Here is a 16,770-nt window from a genome sequence, read left to right as displayed (position 1 = left end):
ACTGCTTCAGTTAAAGACAGTGGTAAGACACTCCCAAAAGGCTTTACAGTAAAGTACTCATATATAACTGATGCGAATAATGTTCATTTTGCTCGAATCTCTGGTGTGGGGGGATAGGGCAATCCCAAACATGGAACATAGGTTAGGACTGATCTAAGCAGCACACGAAGGACTGGCATCTGCACATGCAGGAATTTCCGCCACAGTATCATTAATAAAAACAAAGATATTGGTGGCTGCGCATGAGGAAACAAACTAGAAACTATGTTCTAGAGTGTGAAATCTGCCAAAAAATAAAAGTTTCAACAGTGAAACGACCTGCACAGACGCCCCTTCTGATTCCAGATAAACCACTAGCGTGTGTTTACCTGGACCACTGTGGTCCCTTACAAAGGGATGGTAACTATAAATATATCATGGTCACAGTGGATTCCTGCACAAGATTTATGTGGCCCCAGCGCTCGGCAGTCGCCAGAACTTTTGCAAGTCTTTATCGGCACATACGCAATCGGCAGGCTACACTCTAGCCAGGGTCCTGAGTTTAGCTCTCAAGCTTACAAAGAGGCCATGGCAAGCTTGGGCGTTACATTGTGGTATTCTAGTCCCTTCCATCCTGAGGGTAATGCGGTAGTGGAAAGAAAAAAACATGACATAAAGCAATCCATAACAGCTAAGGTATTAGGTTTGGGTGATGGGTGGGTCAAACATCTAATAAGGGTCCAACGTAGTCCTAACAATCTGCCAAGAAATTCTCTGGGTGGAATCACTCCATATGAATTACTGTTTGGTACTAGAATGATAATTGAAGACCTCGATTGTCAAACTTCAGTGGGGGAACAAAAAGCCTTTGATGTCAAAGATCGTTTGGCTGTTTTACAGGATTTAAATGAAACAAGAAGAAGTCTGAGTAACACGATACAGAAGCCAATGACCACTGAAGAAAAACCACCTGTCCCAGCAAGACCTGTCTGGATTCCAAAGATTGGGGATCTAGTCAGGGAAAAGATCGTGGTAAAGAAGGAATTTGGGCATTCTTACAGAAAAGCAGTACCTTTTTTGGCAATCCAAGGAACAAGCTCAGTAGTACTACCGCCCCTTGATGGTAAAAGGGAGAACAGAGTTGTGTCCATCGACCTGGTCAAACCACATCATGTGGCCGATAATAAGTAGTAGGCCCAGTGGACTCCCAAGAAGTAGCAGACAACCAAATCTAGCTACAATACTAGTGGTTCAAACTGAAAGACTTATCACCTTTGATAAACCAGCAGTAAGAAAATAAGGACTATGAAACAAAGCAATGGAACTTGTGCCTCTTGAGACCCAAATAACCGTTTGTCAAGAAACTCCTGTCTACAATGATGTAGCCTCTGACTATACAAATATGACAAAGGAAGAAGCAACTCCAAAGACTAATAACAATCCTGCTGCGATTCCAACAATTGACAGAACTGCCTCTAGCTATTTTATCAACTTTGATAGGTGTTCTGAGGATCCCAGTGAACCTGAAAATACGCCAGCAAATAAAACTTTCAAAGGAAAAAATAACAGAACTCTTTCATCAACTTGAAAAAACATATCTGGTTTAACCATGGATTGAATTTTGGATTGTGTTAGGTGTACTTTTCGTCCTGCTCTGGCTCATTCTGGTTTTAAGCTTGGGAAAAATGATAGATGGAAAATACAGTACAATGGACACAGAAAATAAGAAAATTAACTTGGTCCTGAAACCTCACAAATCATCTCATCGTGAAAGAAGAGACCTCTCATCAGTGAACATAACAGCCGTTCCTATAACTGGTGGTATAGCATGGGACAGAACTGATTATGACATCTATGGCCCAGTGGAGCTGTTGAAGATTCCACACCAGTTTAAGGTTTCTTTGAGTGACTTTGTTTCATCCAGCACATTTTCTGATGATTGGGACTTTGAAACTGTTAACAATATGATGACAGATTTCGAAATGTCAGGTAAGTTTACAGAACATGAATACCTAGAAGGTTCATCAGATTATGAACAAATGTATTGTTTTAATCACTATGGTCACTTTTATTTGCATAAATCTGCAACCCCTAGGAATGTTTTTACTTACAATCAATGGAAACATTGTCCAACACCGTCAAAAGGCAGCTCAAAAACATTTTATGAAATGTTTCCGTACTTCACAGGGTTTAATGTTACCAATCCAGAAACGTTGTATCTCAAAATTATAAATAAGACAGGAATGAAAACAATGCTGACCAATACTAAACAAATTTATTCTGCAAACTTTTATGCTCAGCTGTCTACATTAGGTTTTGACTTTTGGAAAGACAACATTGAGACAAAAACTGTCTGGGCACGAAAACATGGCAGGTACAAGGTTTAGAAGCCTGCATTATACCAGAACAAATAATGTTTTTAAATGACACGGTTCAACAAACTTCTTGTCTTGGCCGGGCTAAGATAAAAGATTTAAACAAACCGTCTATACCTAATCCCACAACTGACAGTGATGATACTACAGAAGAGGAGATAGACGTACCCTATATTTTAAAACAAAACAGAACTAATCCTGATTGGAAAAAATGGTTAATCTGGCCCACAGACACGAATAACTGTCAAGATAGATTCCTGAACAAAACACTAGGGTTCACAGTGAATAGGCCAGATCCAAGATATTCCCAGAGAGAACATCCAGGGATAGTAACTACTTACAGTGTAGGAAAGCTATGCCTTGAGTGGCTACAGAAATCTACACTTCCAGAAATCAAACAACACTTATCTTTACTTAAAGAAGGCAATGATTTGCAAGATTTCTTAATGGGGCCTCGCAAACCACGTCAAAAACTTTTCATATACGCCAGTATATACTCTGCGTACAACGAAGCTTGGAAAATAACGCAAATAGAAACTGCAGAAAGAATACAATAAATTTATTGTATTAATTTAGAGAAAGCACTCTCTGTAGTGGACAATGGGTTAACGACTCTGTCCTCCAAATATATTCTTTGGACAGCATTGTATCTCAGCAATTGACATAATAGAGCAGGACTTGCTAATGTTACAACATGGGCAGTCTCAATTACGTTCTCTAATGCAGCTAGGCTGGACGTTACAAAATCTCCGTTCAGGCTACATGCCATGGCGTCTAATCAACACCACGTCATTATTTTCTGTACAGATAAACAAATCTCTTTGGCACAAAAAGGAGCAGACTATACGGTGCTGAGCACTGAAAAACTGGAAAGATTACCATTGACAGTTTATAAGAGGCCTGTCATTGAATGGATAATACATGGCACCATCACAATACCAGTGACGATTTTCCAATATCAGTATTGTCTACAGCATATAGCAGCGGGCCTGTATGAAAGGTTGGGTAAAGAATACATTAAGTCGACATGGACTTTACCATACACACACAAATGTTGGAATGGGGGAAAGGAGGTATTCATTAGTGGTACACTTTTGTGCCAAGGTATTAATTTACACGGAGCCTGCGAAGGTTCTGCAAATAAATTCTCTTGCCACCTGCACGGTACACCCTCCGCAGTGATAGACCCAATTTTGAGGCAGCTATCCAATGGCAGTTACGTTATGCTCAACGACCACAGCTGTTGTGGCATGTTAACAGAAAAACGTGTCTAGTCAGTGTCTCGTCCATGGTCACTTGTTGTATGCAAGTATTGTATCCAACGCACAAAACAGCCAGGGGGACGGCATTATGACCTTCACTGAATATCTCTTCTATATGAATTGATACTTTAAGCAGAATGAAAGTCATTCTTTTACAAAAAACTGTGACACTGACCTCGTCTAGAGAAATGTATGATCTGCAAGTTGCAAGGACTTCTGCAGAAAGACACGCATTATTACCAACAAACTGCCCAGTACATTTTGCAGAAATGTTAAGTCAAATCTTAAATATGTCTGATACCAGTGGCATTGCACATGTATTTAAGACAATTTTTTCGGGACTTTTAACACCATTTACAGCAGTCCTCTGCATTTTTCCAAATTTTGTGCACTCTGTGTTCGGCGGCCTGCCTCTCATCTTGGGACTCATAGCATGAATTTTGTTTTATTCCTTCTGCTTCGATATGGGAAGTCCGGTCACCAGCGACACCCAGATTACCATGGAACAATGCCTCCTTGCCATGAGGTATCGTGAGAGAAGTTCACAGATCCTTGGCTTGGCTCGTTTAAGAGGTCTGAACACAACTTGGTTTCTATTGTTCAGACCAATCTGGCAAGATTACATCTTACCTGTTCTACGATGCCTGCTTTGCAGAAAGGAATGCATGTTGGACATTTGTCTTACACTTCCATCAGTACTGCCATCCGATGTTGGCGCTTTGCTAGGTCCAGTAACGACTCATGCATCATGTTGCCCCCAACAGCTGCCTATTCTGATGACGGCATTCATTGAGGTCTCACCGGCAAGTCTAACTGAGGGTGAGAAACGAGACACTACAGGCACACAGGTAGCATCTACAGCTGACATTGCTAATGCATCAAACGCTGACGGCAATGATCCACATTTATGCACATTTGATCTTCTAACTGAAGTGGTTCCACTTTCACCTACTACGTTAGACGGTTTCTTTGCCAGCCTAGACGATCTGATGTTTTCTCCTGACACCGAGAATAACTTTTGATTAATTCACACAGCGTTCTCTGAACTCTGAAATCCGGCCTTTGTTTTTTTTTTTTCATAACAAACCGACTAACAAATTTGAACTTTTTCCAAAATAGAACTTTTGCCACAGAGTAATCTGCTTAAAGTAGAACTATTCTTAGAGAACAAGATTTCTTTTGAAAACTTCCTAATGACAATATTTGGCCTTGTCCTAGAAAAACAAAAACGGTTTAAATGTTATGCTATGAGATGATCTCGAATATTTTTTTTCCTGTAAACTGTAGAGACATTTCATGAATGTAATTTTGTATTTTATAAATGATAGAATGTATGCTCCCACGCTATGCTTCATGTTTATAGAGAGCTGTTTGTTCGTACTAGTCTATACTCGCTACATTTGAACAAGCCTTTTCAAATGCAATTTGTATGTTGTATTTTGGGTGGGATTGTAATCACTAGTTTTAGATATGTTCAGTGCTTATACATTTAGTTTTATTGAACTTAAAATCGTGGAGTGGGTGTTGTAAATAAATCTAGGACCCTACTGTAAATTTTCCCAATTAATGCCCTTATATAGGTATAGATTATCTGATCCTTATAAAGGCATAGAAATCATTACCATATTTAGGCTGAGCCTATGCAGCCCAAACATGGCATGGCTACTTCCACTAAGTTCCAAGAATCAACAACGATTTCTTAGAGAAACCAGCCTTCAGCAGCTAGGCACTTCCCCTTGCCTGAATACCAATGTATCTAGGAAATCATGGACTTTACGAAGAACTGAGTTTTTGATAACGTTATTAAGTCCAATCACACATCTAACTTGGCACCTTCAAAGTATAAATATGCCTAGATTTGCCCAGACAAACACACGGTGGTTTGGAGCAGATCGACTATCTACTTGCCCGACGCGCTGCTGCTGCAAGTGCCGAAGGAAGCCGATCCTCCAGCTGACGCTCTGAGAGACGCTGTCTTTTCTCCTGCTGAGAAATCCAGCTCCAGTGTTTCCAGGCTACCCTTGTGGGTTGCTCGGAAATCGAGTCCTGAGAAAGAGATACAAGACCTCCTTCATTGTAAACCAAGGTACGGAGCTGATCAGACCCTTAGAGAATTCTTGGACAGATTCTTGGCAGAAAAATACTAAACTTAAGCTGCTCCTGACTAACTTCTTCCCCTGTACTAGACTTAGGTTAGGTACAGCGGGGTAGGCGTATTTTAGGAGCACCAGTTGAGTACTTTTAGTCATTATTTTATCACTGTATGTATTTTATATGTTTTAGGCAACTTATGACTTAGAAACCATCTCATGCTTTTACAGTACTACTTTATAATAGTTTTCGTATTATATGCCCTGTACTTTATAACCAGTATTACGATTGTAGCAGTACATTTCTTATGCTTGAGAAAGAAGACTGTTCAATAAATACTTTTTATTATAAACGCCCGTCTCTCCATTTTCTCAGCACCCCTGGTGAAACGAAGCATGCACGATTGACTGAGTAAACCGGGACTCTAGAGATTGATTTCTTATTCTTGTGAAACAAAGTTGTCATGTTTATGCAGTTGTCAGAAACTAATCCCTTCTTGTGAATTCGAGAAAGTTTCTAGTGACGTCTGAGCTAGCTGGCACTCACAATTAAGTTTAATATATTCAGTAGTGACCTCACTCCTACGTCTAAACTACAGGATATATTATTCCAATGCGCAGAGCCTATTGGAAATATAGGAAATACAATACAATTGACCCCCCTTCATCTCTTATCAAAGGGGAATAGCTACTGATGACCCTCTGTGGTTCTACAATATCTCCATAAATGTAGACAGTATAGAACTCTATGTTAATATCATGGCAAGTAGGGTCTAGTGATAGGGTGTTTGCTGAATGTTATAAAATAATAAAACCCTCATCAATTGTCTCACACAAATAAACTTAAGGAAAAAGGATACCCTCTCAAAGTCTTAAAATATGAATTAAGAGGGCCTGCTTTACTCCAAGAGAATGTATCCTGAAAATGAGAGATAGAACAACCTCGGATCAACGTGAGGGTGCTGCCATTGATGGTCCATCACACATTTCACACATGTGGCAAAGGTATTCTGCAGGGGACTGGTAAGTAGGTGGTAGTGCATATTGGAGTACACTGCTGGATGTATATTACTAATGCATGGTGTAGTTGCACACTGCCATTTACAGATAGCACATTATCCAATGAAATTGACACCACATTAGCACAGGTAGACTGATAAAACTATACCACACAAAGATAATCAGCTTGAAGTAAATATTTGATTTTAAACAGTGCATTTATTTGTTTTGATCCTATTACATTATTTGTTTCCATCAAAACTTCAGAATTACAAACAAATGTGCTTCATTTGTGCTTTCCTAAGTGTTGATATAGTATGAAACCTCATACAGCTTTTCCTTTTACACCCCCTCCACCCAAATCTTAACGTCAAAAGAAGAAGCAGCAATTTATCTGAAGACAATAAATTAATGGCATGTGTATTGATTATTCACCTTCTGATCTCCAGTGGGGTTATTCTGGGGAAGTTGCAACACCCACATCATCTACTCACAAAACCAAGATCAGTAACTCACGATCACGGTGGTTCAAAACGGTCTCACTGTATTGTTTAAACACAGCTTATGCTGAGTATGCACACCATCCAATGTTTGGCGGAATATCCTAAATGTTTTAAGTCTAATCCCCGAAAAAAGATACTTGCTTTAGGAATCTATATTTTTGCTGACCTATATCCTGTCTCCCCGCCCCGGCTAAAATCCTGGAGAAATTCATCAATGTTGAGCTGATGAAACACATTGAACCCTAGGAAATTCTTGACAGTTCTCAGAACGGTTATCGTGCAGGCCACAGCACCGGAACCACTCTAGTAGCAGCCACCGACTATATCCACATGCAGATTTAATCAAGGAAGATCCTTGGTGCTGATGTTGCTCAATCTTTTGGCTGCATTCAATGCCATCTCTCCAGTGTGCATGATCCAGCGACTGTGGGAAACAGGAGTTACAGGAAGGGCCCTACAGCTTCTCAAGTCTTTCATGACTGGCAGAACTGATATCATCAGTTGTGGAGGCTTTAGAGCAAAGGCCTTAAGCCTTCCCTGTGGGTTCCACCAGGGATCTTTGCTAAGCCCCACTCTTTTTAATCTCTATGTGACACCACTAGTGGAGTTGGTGAGATTTTTCTGTTTCTAGGTGCTCTCCTACCCAGGTGACAGACAAATAATTGTTTCCATTACATATGATTTGCAATCGGTTGCCCAAAAGTTTAATCAATGTTTGTCCAGCATTATATGCTGGATGATGGACAATTTATTAAAGATCAATATGGACAAAACTGAGGTGCCATTTTTTGGACCACATAATTCCATCTGATCTCATGACTGGTGGCCTGCAGATTGCAGTCCCCTTCCTGTACCGGTCTAAACTGCAAAATGTCTGGGGGTCTTATTTCATGAGAATCTGATCTTTGATATCCAGGTTAGCTGTACAGTCAGCACATGCTTCTACATCTTAAAAACCCAGAGGAATGTAGTGCTGTATATTCCATATGAACTGCATCGGCCTACTTATTTTCATTACACTAGTCATCTCCCGGCTGGACTACTGCAAGGATCTGTACCTTAACATAACACAAGCTCTCTGAACAAGCTTTAGGTGGAACAAAACACTACAGCAAAGCTGACCCTTAACATCCTGAAGTATCAGTCAGCCACAGGTAGGAATTTGAGCCTTGGATTGGATCCCCATTATGAAGTGCAATTCCCTCAAGGACTTGAGTATGGTGTACAAGGCTATGCACAACAAGGGCTCATCATACTTGAAAAACATATTTCACTGGTACAATCCGGAGAGGACATTGAGATCCTCCTCACAAAAAAATCTGTTTTCTCCCAGATTTCATATGTCCAGATGGGGCTCCTTCTATATGGCGGTCTCTACACACTGGAACCCCTTGCCCCCTTCCATTTCCAGGGTGAACTCTCTTCCGGTCTTCAGGAAACTTTTGAAACCTGGTTATTTTCCTCTGAGCTGTATGTTGGTACTTTTTCCTTTTCCCCTGTTTGCTGAGCGCCTTGACATCTGTGGGTATAAGTGTGCTTTATAAAAATTCTCCAATCCTATCCTATAAATGACTGTCAATCTTCTCACAAATTCATACCCCAGTGTTTCGGCATCATTGTTCAATAACATGTAAAAGTCAGTGGTAATACCCTGTTTTTCTGCTTCTCTGGCAACAGTACGGAAAATTAAACGAGCCAGGTGGGGCGGACGCTCCTTCTCCCTCAATGCTGCCACTACCTGGAACTCCTTACCTCCTCCGCTCCGGAATGAGCCCAATCTTTTAATATTCCGTAAATCCCTTAAAACTTTTCTTTTTTCCACATAATCCAGTAATTTCCCCAGAAGTAAGCAACCGTAGCGCTACGAGGCCTTCGGGTAGATTTGCGCTTTATAAAACCCTTTTTTCATTTTCATTTCATTTTTTCATTTCATTTTTTGCTACAAGATCTTCGAGTTGATGCCTTTGGCAGGTAACAAGCTTGCTTATTACATATATATATATATACACCACACTGCGCATAATAAAATAAAAATCCAAACAGTCAAGAACTCCATAAACTGATTTATATTTAGTTTTCTGTCTATGTAGAATATTTCTTCATTATCAGGATTCCTCAAATTCACCCACAGAATCTCCAGGAAAGAGCCTTTGTTTAGCAGCACATCACAAATTATCTTTTTTTTTATAAATGGCTGCAGTATTGACCCCGACGTATCACCTTGAGTAGGGAATATGGTTTTTGTAGGGATTTGGGTTAGTTGTGCAGGATGTGATGCCTGCTTGAGTACTAGGTTCACAATTTTCCCTTACTGGGAACCAAACACCCAATTGTATCACTTGACTCTTTCAGGGTAGCAAAGCAGACCTGTCAAAAGCCTACTCATGGGAGGAGGTGTGAACTACGAAGCATCCTCCCACGCACACCATAACAATTCCTGATACATGATTGTCCAGTTAGTGTTTTCTTATTCAGAAAAGGGAAAAGTACACTTATTACAGATGGACACTACTGAATAATATGCATTAATTTATAAATATATTCATAAGGCACATTTAAAATTCCATAGATGTCATTGCAATCACATTTGATCCTAATGGGTTGTGATCCACACAATCACAGTACCCCCACCCATAGCAGATAATGCAGTACCATATAGTGGAGTCATCACTTTAGATAAAACAGGCCTATTGGTTGGTAGTAAGCCCTACCTACCTCAAGGCAGCAAACTTTCTGAGGAGCTGGTTCCACTGGATCCTTGCAGCAGCCCTTCTCCTCTTTCTCCTCTAGTCCTTCTCTCATCCTTGGTGCTGAAGACTAGTCTCAGCTCTGCCCCTCACTGACATTACCGTCAGTACCTTTTCCATGAAAAGTTCAACGAAGAGCCCCCTCCTGATTGGCTCCAGTTTTCTGGGCTTCTTCCTTTGTGCAGTGTTCTTGGGCTGCCCCCAGCTCTGTTCCAGTGTGACAAGTAATTAACAAAGGAAATATTTATCCCGTCCCTTCTCTCCTCATGAGCTGATTGAAAAATTGCTTCCTTTGTGTGGGGCTGCCTTTGTTCCTGCTGCAGGAGAGAAATGCAGTTATCTTGGCAAAGCATGGTGGGCTTCATCTTAAGCTGAGCAAGAGAAATATGACAATCCTGAATGACCCATAATTTGTAAAGATAGCCTCATGGAACTCTAATATTTGATTTTGTAAATGGTTGCCAATGTTCTACCACATTTTGATATGTCACTGGGATTTGTAGGCCAAAGGAAAGAGAAAATGAGTTCTTAAGCAGTTTTTCCCTATGTGTGTTATCAAATCTCACTGGATACATGACTTTTCCAGTGAGTATACCCTAACGTTATGAGGCCTACCCCAGGTAAAATCTAAACCTGCAGAGTCCTCCAGCACCAGGCTACCCGTGCACAGTAACAGGCAGTATTCTCCCACAGGTAGTCCACATGTGTATATGGGTTCACTTGTAACAACCAGGTCTTCCTTGCACTAGCTGCATCACATAGTCTTTATTTTAAAAGGCAAAAAATGTCAGTGAACACACACTTCATTTTCCATATGATTATCGTTCTGGGGTGGGATTTGTCACATTTGATTCAAGCAGTCTTGGCATTGATACCACCTTATAATTGAGGGTAGGTTTGCTTTAAAATCTCTATGAATAATACAGAAGCCATACATTTGGAATTAAGAATACTAAATTGATACATTCCTTCACAATATTTTAGTACTTCATGTTGTGGAGATGATATATTTGTAGGACAATATTATTGATCTCAATATTGAGACATACATTCTCAGCAAAGTAGCATCCTTCTTGGGCCATCATCCTTAATCACTATTGTTAGACTGTATGCCAACCACTCCAATTCACAGAAGTTTCTGTTATAAAGATGAAGTATATTCTGTGCTATTCACAAACATGTTCCATTCTGCATGAGCCTGATTCTCCTTTCTAAAACTCTCTATATCTGTAAGACAAAAATAACTATTTTTATCAATAGCTGCTACAGCCACTTTCTTGACCAGTTTCCAGAAGGAAGAATAAGTGTAGCTCTCTGCTCCGGTGTGTTAATGCAATCCATGTACCCTTTCCCTAGGGCCATCCTAAAATCTAAGAGCAGGTAGTTCTTTGTCTTTGGCAGTTTCCAGAAGGCAAACACCACTTTTCCTAATAAAGGTATTTGCAGATTTAAGTATAAATTATTCATCTCTCTACAGGGCTTGATTCACTTTTGAGTATATTTAAACGTTGCAGTAAGTTTACCACTGTTAATATTCTACTCACAAATTCTTATGAGTGTAAGTTACAAGTATCTACCCACAGTGTAATGTAAGAATGTAGGTAACTGACGTCCCTCTCTAAACTCCTTCCTGGCCTACTTTACCTCCTCTTCCTTCTACCTAATCCCATCCAATTTAGTAATACGTCTTCCCCCTTTTCTCACCCACTAGCCTGTGCCCCTCCCACATTTGTGATTTAAAACTATACTTACAAATGCAGAGACTCTGCAGTCGGGGCAGAGAACTCTGCTCCTGGAAGTGTAGGAAAGAAGTTACACTTTGTAATTTGTTTCGTAGTACATTTTGTAGTATTACAGAGTACTGCAAAGTGGATTTTGTTAATCAGGTCTATTTTGTTCAAGATGGTAAATTAGAAGGTGCACACGCAATGCCATGTGTAGTGATTTTAACAACAGAAAAATTGCCCTTGTATGCACTATTTCTTATTTATTTACCTGAAACCTACTGTTCTTGTTGTAAACTGTAAACTATCCAGGACCTGTCCATGGCACCATCCACTCAGAATGTTCATGACTAATTAAGCAAGTTATGTTATGTTAATGGGATTTATATAGCGCGTGGCTACCCAGAAATGGTTTCCTGGCACTTTTCCATCTGAACAGATCTGGATAAACTCTAGAAAGATAGTTCCTATTCCAAAAGGTTTAGCAGAACATCAGAAGGGAGCGATAGGCCCTCTCTTGACTCTAGGAACCAACGCAAGGTCACTTGACCACAGAAATTAGTCAGATGATAAAGACATCAGAGATCCAAAATAGATTGGACCTAAATTAAATAAACATGTATTCACATAACATAGTGCTTTGAATTTGACACTTTGCTCAAGGGGAAGCCAATGAAGTTCTTGAAGTAGACCGCCAGTCAACGAGAACTTCGGGAGATGGACTAAAAGTCTAGCAGTAGTACACCCATGAGCATCAACTATTACCTAACTATAAGCAAAAAGATATATATCTCTACTTATCTGGGCCCCTATTTAAGATGCAGACTGCCTCACAATATGCAATGCCTTTATCGGTGTCTGCGTCCATGCCTTGGCTAGAAACTATGTATATAACCCATAAAAACTAGTATTGCTAAAATTCTTGTGAGGTGGAAACAAAATTCCTAATAAATAATTATATAATACATTTATTGTACATTATTATTGTATCTCAGTCTGGTTCCTTATTCTGTGCTCTTCTACCTGTTCTTCTTTTCAAGGCATCTTTGAACTCTTTGTTTTTAAGAGTGTAGATTATGGGGTTGCACAAAGGAACTACTCCAGTGTAGACCAAGAAGAACATTTTGCTCTCACTCACTGAATACATAGAGATTGGCCTTACATAGACAAACATGATGGCTCCATAAAATAAAACAACCACTGTGAGGTGAGAGGCACAGGTGGAGAAAGCCTTTTGTCTTTGTGAAGTGGTCTGGATTTTCAGAATGGCTGAGATGATTTTGATGTATGAAACGATGATTAAAATCCATGAGAACATTATCAATGCCACACCAAGGATGAAATTCATTCTTTCAATGGCACGAGTGCTGGTGCAGGAAAGCATCAGCAGGGCAACAAAGTCACAGAAGAAATGGTTAATTTCATGACTCTTACAGAAGGAGAATGTGGATAAAAGAATTGTGTGATATACTGGCTCCAAAAAGCCTAGAATCCATGCTCCAGTGGCCATTTGCAGACATGATGATCTATTCATGATCATTGTGTACTGTAATGGTTTGCAGATGGCTGCATAGCGATCAAAAGACATGATGGTCAGCAGAAGGAATTCTGTTGCAGTCAAGGCGCAGAAAAAGTACACCTGCAGCAGGCATTCCTGAAAAGAAATGTGTGTTTTCAAGAGAAAGACACTGGCCAGCATTTTGGGGAACATGACAGAAGTGTAGGAAATGTCTACAAAAGACAGGTTTGTAAGGAAGAAATACATGGGGGTATGGAGGTGTGAGTCTAAGTAAATGATGGATATGATAGTAAGGTTACCTGAAGCTGTTATTAGATACAAGAGCAGGAATCCAACAAAGATGGGAACTCGCAAGTTGGGAAGATAAGAGAACCCCACAAGAACAAATTCTGCCCCATAAGTTTGATTGACATCTCCCATCTGAAAAGAAATATAACATTATTATTTACAACGTCTAAAATATGAAAGCTGATTCAATTTTCAAAGTAGATTAAGTTTCCATCAGACTGCATTCTGAGCAAGCAAATGCTCAGGTATTGTAAATGTAAAGTGACTGATTATTTCTACATTTAATGGAAATTGTTACATTTTGTTAAGGGTGGTTAGAGATATGAAGATGAGACAGACAATTCTCCTACCAATTCAGCATCCTGCCAACCCCAAATTTGGAGGATTTTTAGTTGCACTGAACTCTATATCAAGGCAGGAATCAGAATAGGCAGGCTGAAAGAACTTGGAGGTATCTTTACGAGTCCCGTTTCTTTCCTCTTACTCCACGCAATTTAGTGCAGGAATGACTAAACTCCAAAATGAGATTGATATAGCAAAGTAAAGCCACGCTGCGTGGTCCAGAGTGGCTTCATAAATCTAGAGTAAAGCAATGCAGCGCAAATCACTGAGTTGAGTTTTTCTGCTCTAGTGAGGTGCTCCATTGGCTTAGCGTGGGTGTTCCCATGCAACTCTGATGGGTTTTTGATACATTCCCAGATTTACCAGAGCTAGTAAACTTCAGAACATACATCATTCTTTTAATCTAAGGACACTCAGGGCACCAAATAAATGTATGGTTTGCAAGTGAGTCGTACCTCATTTTAAATCTGAGAACTTAATTCCTCTTTTCACATTGGGGACCAGTGGTTACTAAGTGACACAAGCACATACAGTGCATCTATACACTTATTTATTTTCCTTCTTTAGATTTCTTACCTCTGAGAAATGCGGACACACACTTTTTCTTGTATGTTCATGAATGTCACCAATGATGATAACGTGGGAAAACTGGTGAATACCAACCAGCAGCTCCCTTGGTTATGCATACATGAGGTACTTTCTGACCTTTCTCACATTTTTTTACACATTTTTTCACTAATCTTTTGTGGTTTTAAATTACCTTTTGACACTTGAATGTAATGTTGTGAATTGATTATTTTTTTGAAAGAGAACAGTTGGACTAATAGGTTATTGGTAATGAGTCCATCCTGTGAGGGAAGTGCATTGTCTTTAAAGACTCCCCATATGTCTTAATAGAAGCCAATAAAGATGGCTGATCAGTACAAACCGGGTCCTTTGTGTTTATAAACTTTAGAAAGTGCCAAAATCATAAACTTTCCACGGTGTGTTGTAATAAGGACAAATATCTTTATTTCTCCTTGCTACTTCCTCTTTTTATGTGTCCTGCATTCTACAACACACATAGATAGAAGAATATGCCTCTCAGGATTGTGTTTGTGCAGGAAGTTGCTCCTTCCGGAACACAATCAATCATGCATGCAACTCGGACACCCTGCACCATGGTGACAGGGTGCCTGAGTTAGCGAAGCAACCAAAATGACGCCAGAACTGGGGAAAAGGACGGAATGCAACATATTCTTTTACATACTTAGCATTCCTACCATTTCTAGTCAAGCAGTGCAATGCAAGAAGGAAGCTTGCTGTGCTGCACTGAGTGACAATGATATAAATTTGCCCCCCGGTGAACAAGCCACAATGCCTTTGCCTTTGAAGGCACAGAGGGTTTTTTTTCAAGCAAAGACATAAATGAAAATAAGTGTGCCATGACTAATTCTATGTTGCATGCCCCTGCCCAAACAAAAATCTGTTTCACCAATTCAGCAAAGGCAATGTTACCTCCATCTCTCATCTTTTTCCAATGACCCCCGTTGGAGCCAGCAGCACCGATCAGAAACATCATACACATCATCTATCACTTTATTTAAGGAAAATATTATCAAACTCACAATGTGAAACGATCGAGTTATTTTGCAAGATGTGGTGACAGTTATTAAACTTCTTAAACACATCTAAAAATCGGATAATATCTTTTGACCGGTTGAAAACTATTTGTCACCACCACCGCTTGGCTGGCTCCACGATTAATCTGGGACCGCCTCACAAAGATTATTCGTTGCCACCGTGTATAGACAATCTAACACACACGGTTGTGTGACCCTACCAGCAATCCTAGGTTATTAACTGTCGAATTTAACTTCCAGAATATTACCTTCTAGTTTTTAATTTGAATACGTCATTCTTACTATGATACCTTGACTGGCAAGAAACCACAGTATATCGCCAATCCTCATCTCGTTTTTGAGTAGTGGACGGCTACCTGATAAAGGCATGTTTGCCGAAACGCACGTTGTAGACATCTGCCGCACTGCCTGAGTCAACGTCTCTCGTCTATCATAGAAGATTTGTATATATTCATAATTGTATATGAATTCATTTATGTGTCACAATTTTTTGGTTTTCGAGAACATAATTAATTTACTGTTTAATTCACTTCAATACCAACTATATAAAAATTATACTGGGGAGAAATATCAGTTAGCAATACTTTGCAATAAATTACAATCTAGAATATTCAGTTGAAGGTAAACCTTTAGGCAGATGAGAACATTATGCATGCAATGTATGCTTACATGAGTCTGTGCCATGTATTACTTATTAAAATATTTCACATATTGTACTTGTGTGTACAATAAATTGAACAGCAGTATGGTGGACAATTTCATCAGTGATGTCATAATTAATGTAATGAATGAGTCCTATTGAGATGTCATCAGTGATGTTGTCAATGAACATGTCACAAATAATATGATAAATGTAGTTATAAACAGTCCTTTGCCGGGCTTAAGTTATAGTTAGCTCAGTTAACAATACCTGCTGAATTTCTATGGTTGTGTACGTCTGAAATGTGAGCCTAACTAGAGCATCCCTGTAACCTTTGTTTTTCTGAGTGAATTTCCAACTTTTTGTTTCCAATTATGTAACTAAGACATCCAAGTAACCTTTGATTTTTTCAGTCAATTTCTATGATTTTTTAATGTTATTTCCTAATTATTGCATCCCTATAACCTTTGTTTTAGTGAATGTATATGTATATATATATATATATATATCCAAATGCAAGTTGCTCGAACAATGAAACGCCTCACACAACGTCTTGTTTGATCCTTTATTTATCGGAAGGCAGCAGAAAATAACTGCGCATTTCTCCCTGCATTGTTTCTTGAAGCCTCATGCCAAATGCGTTTCTGGAGCAGTTCTCCCTTCATCAATGGCAGGCTAAT

The sequence above is a fragment of the Lissotriton helveticus genome, chromosome 7, assembly GCF_964261635.1.
Source record: "Lissotriton helveticus chromosome 7, aLisHel1.1, whole genome shotgun sequence".
Lineage (NCBI taxonomy): Eukaryota > Metazoa > Chordata > Amphibia > Caudata > Salamandridae > Lissotriton > Lissotriton helveticus.
Note: the sequence above shows the minus strand (reverse complement) of the source record.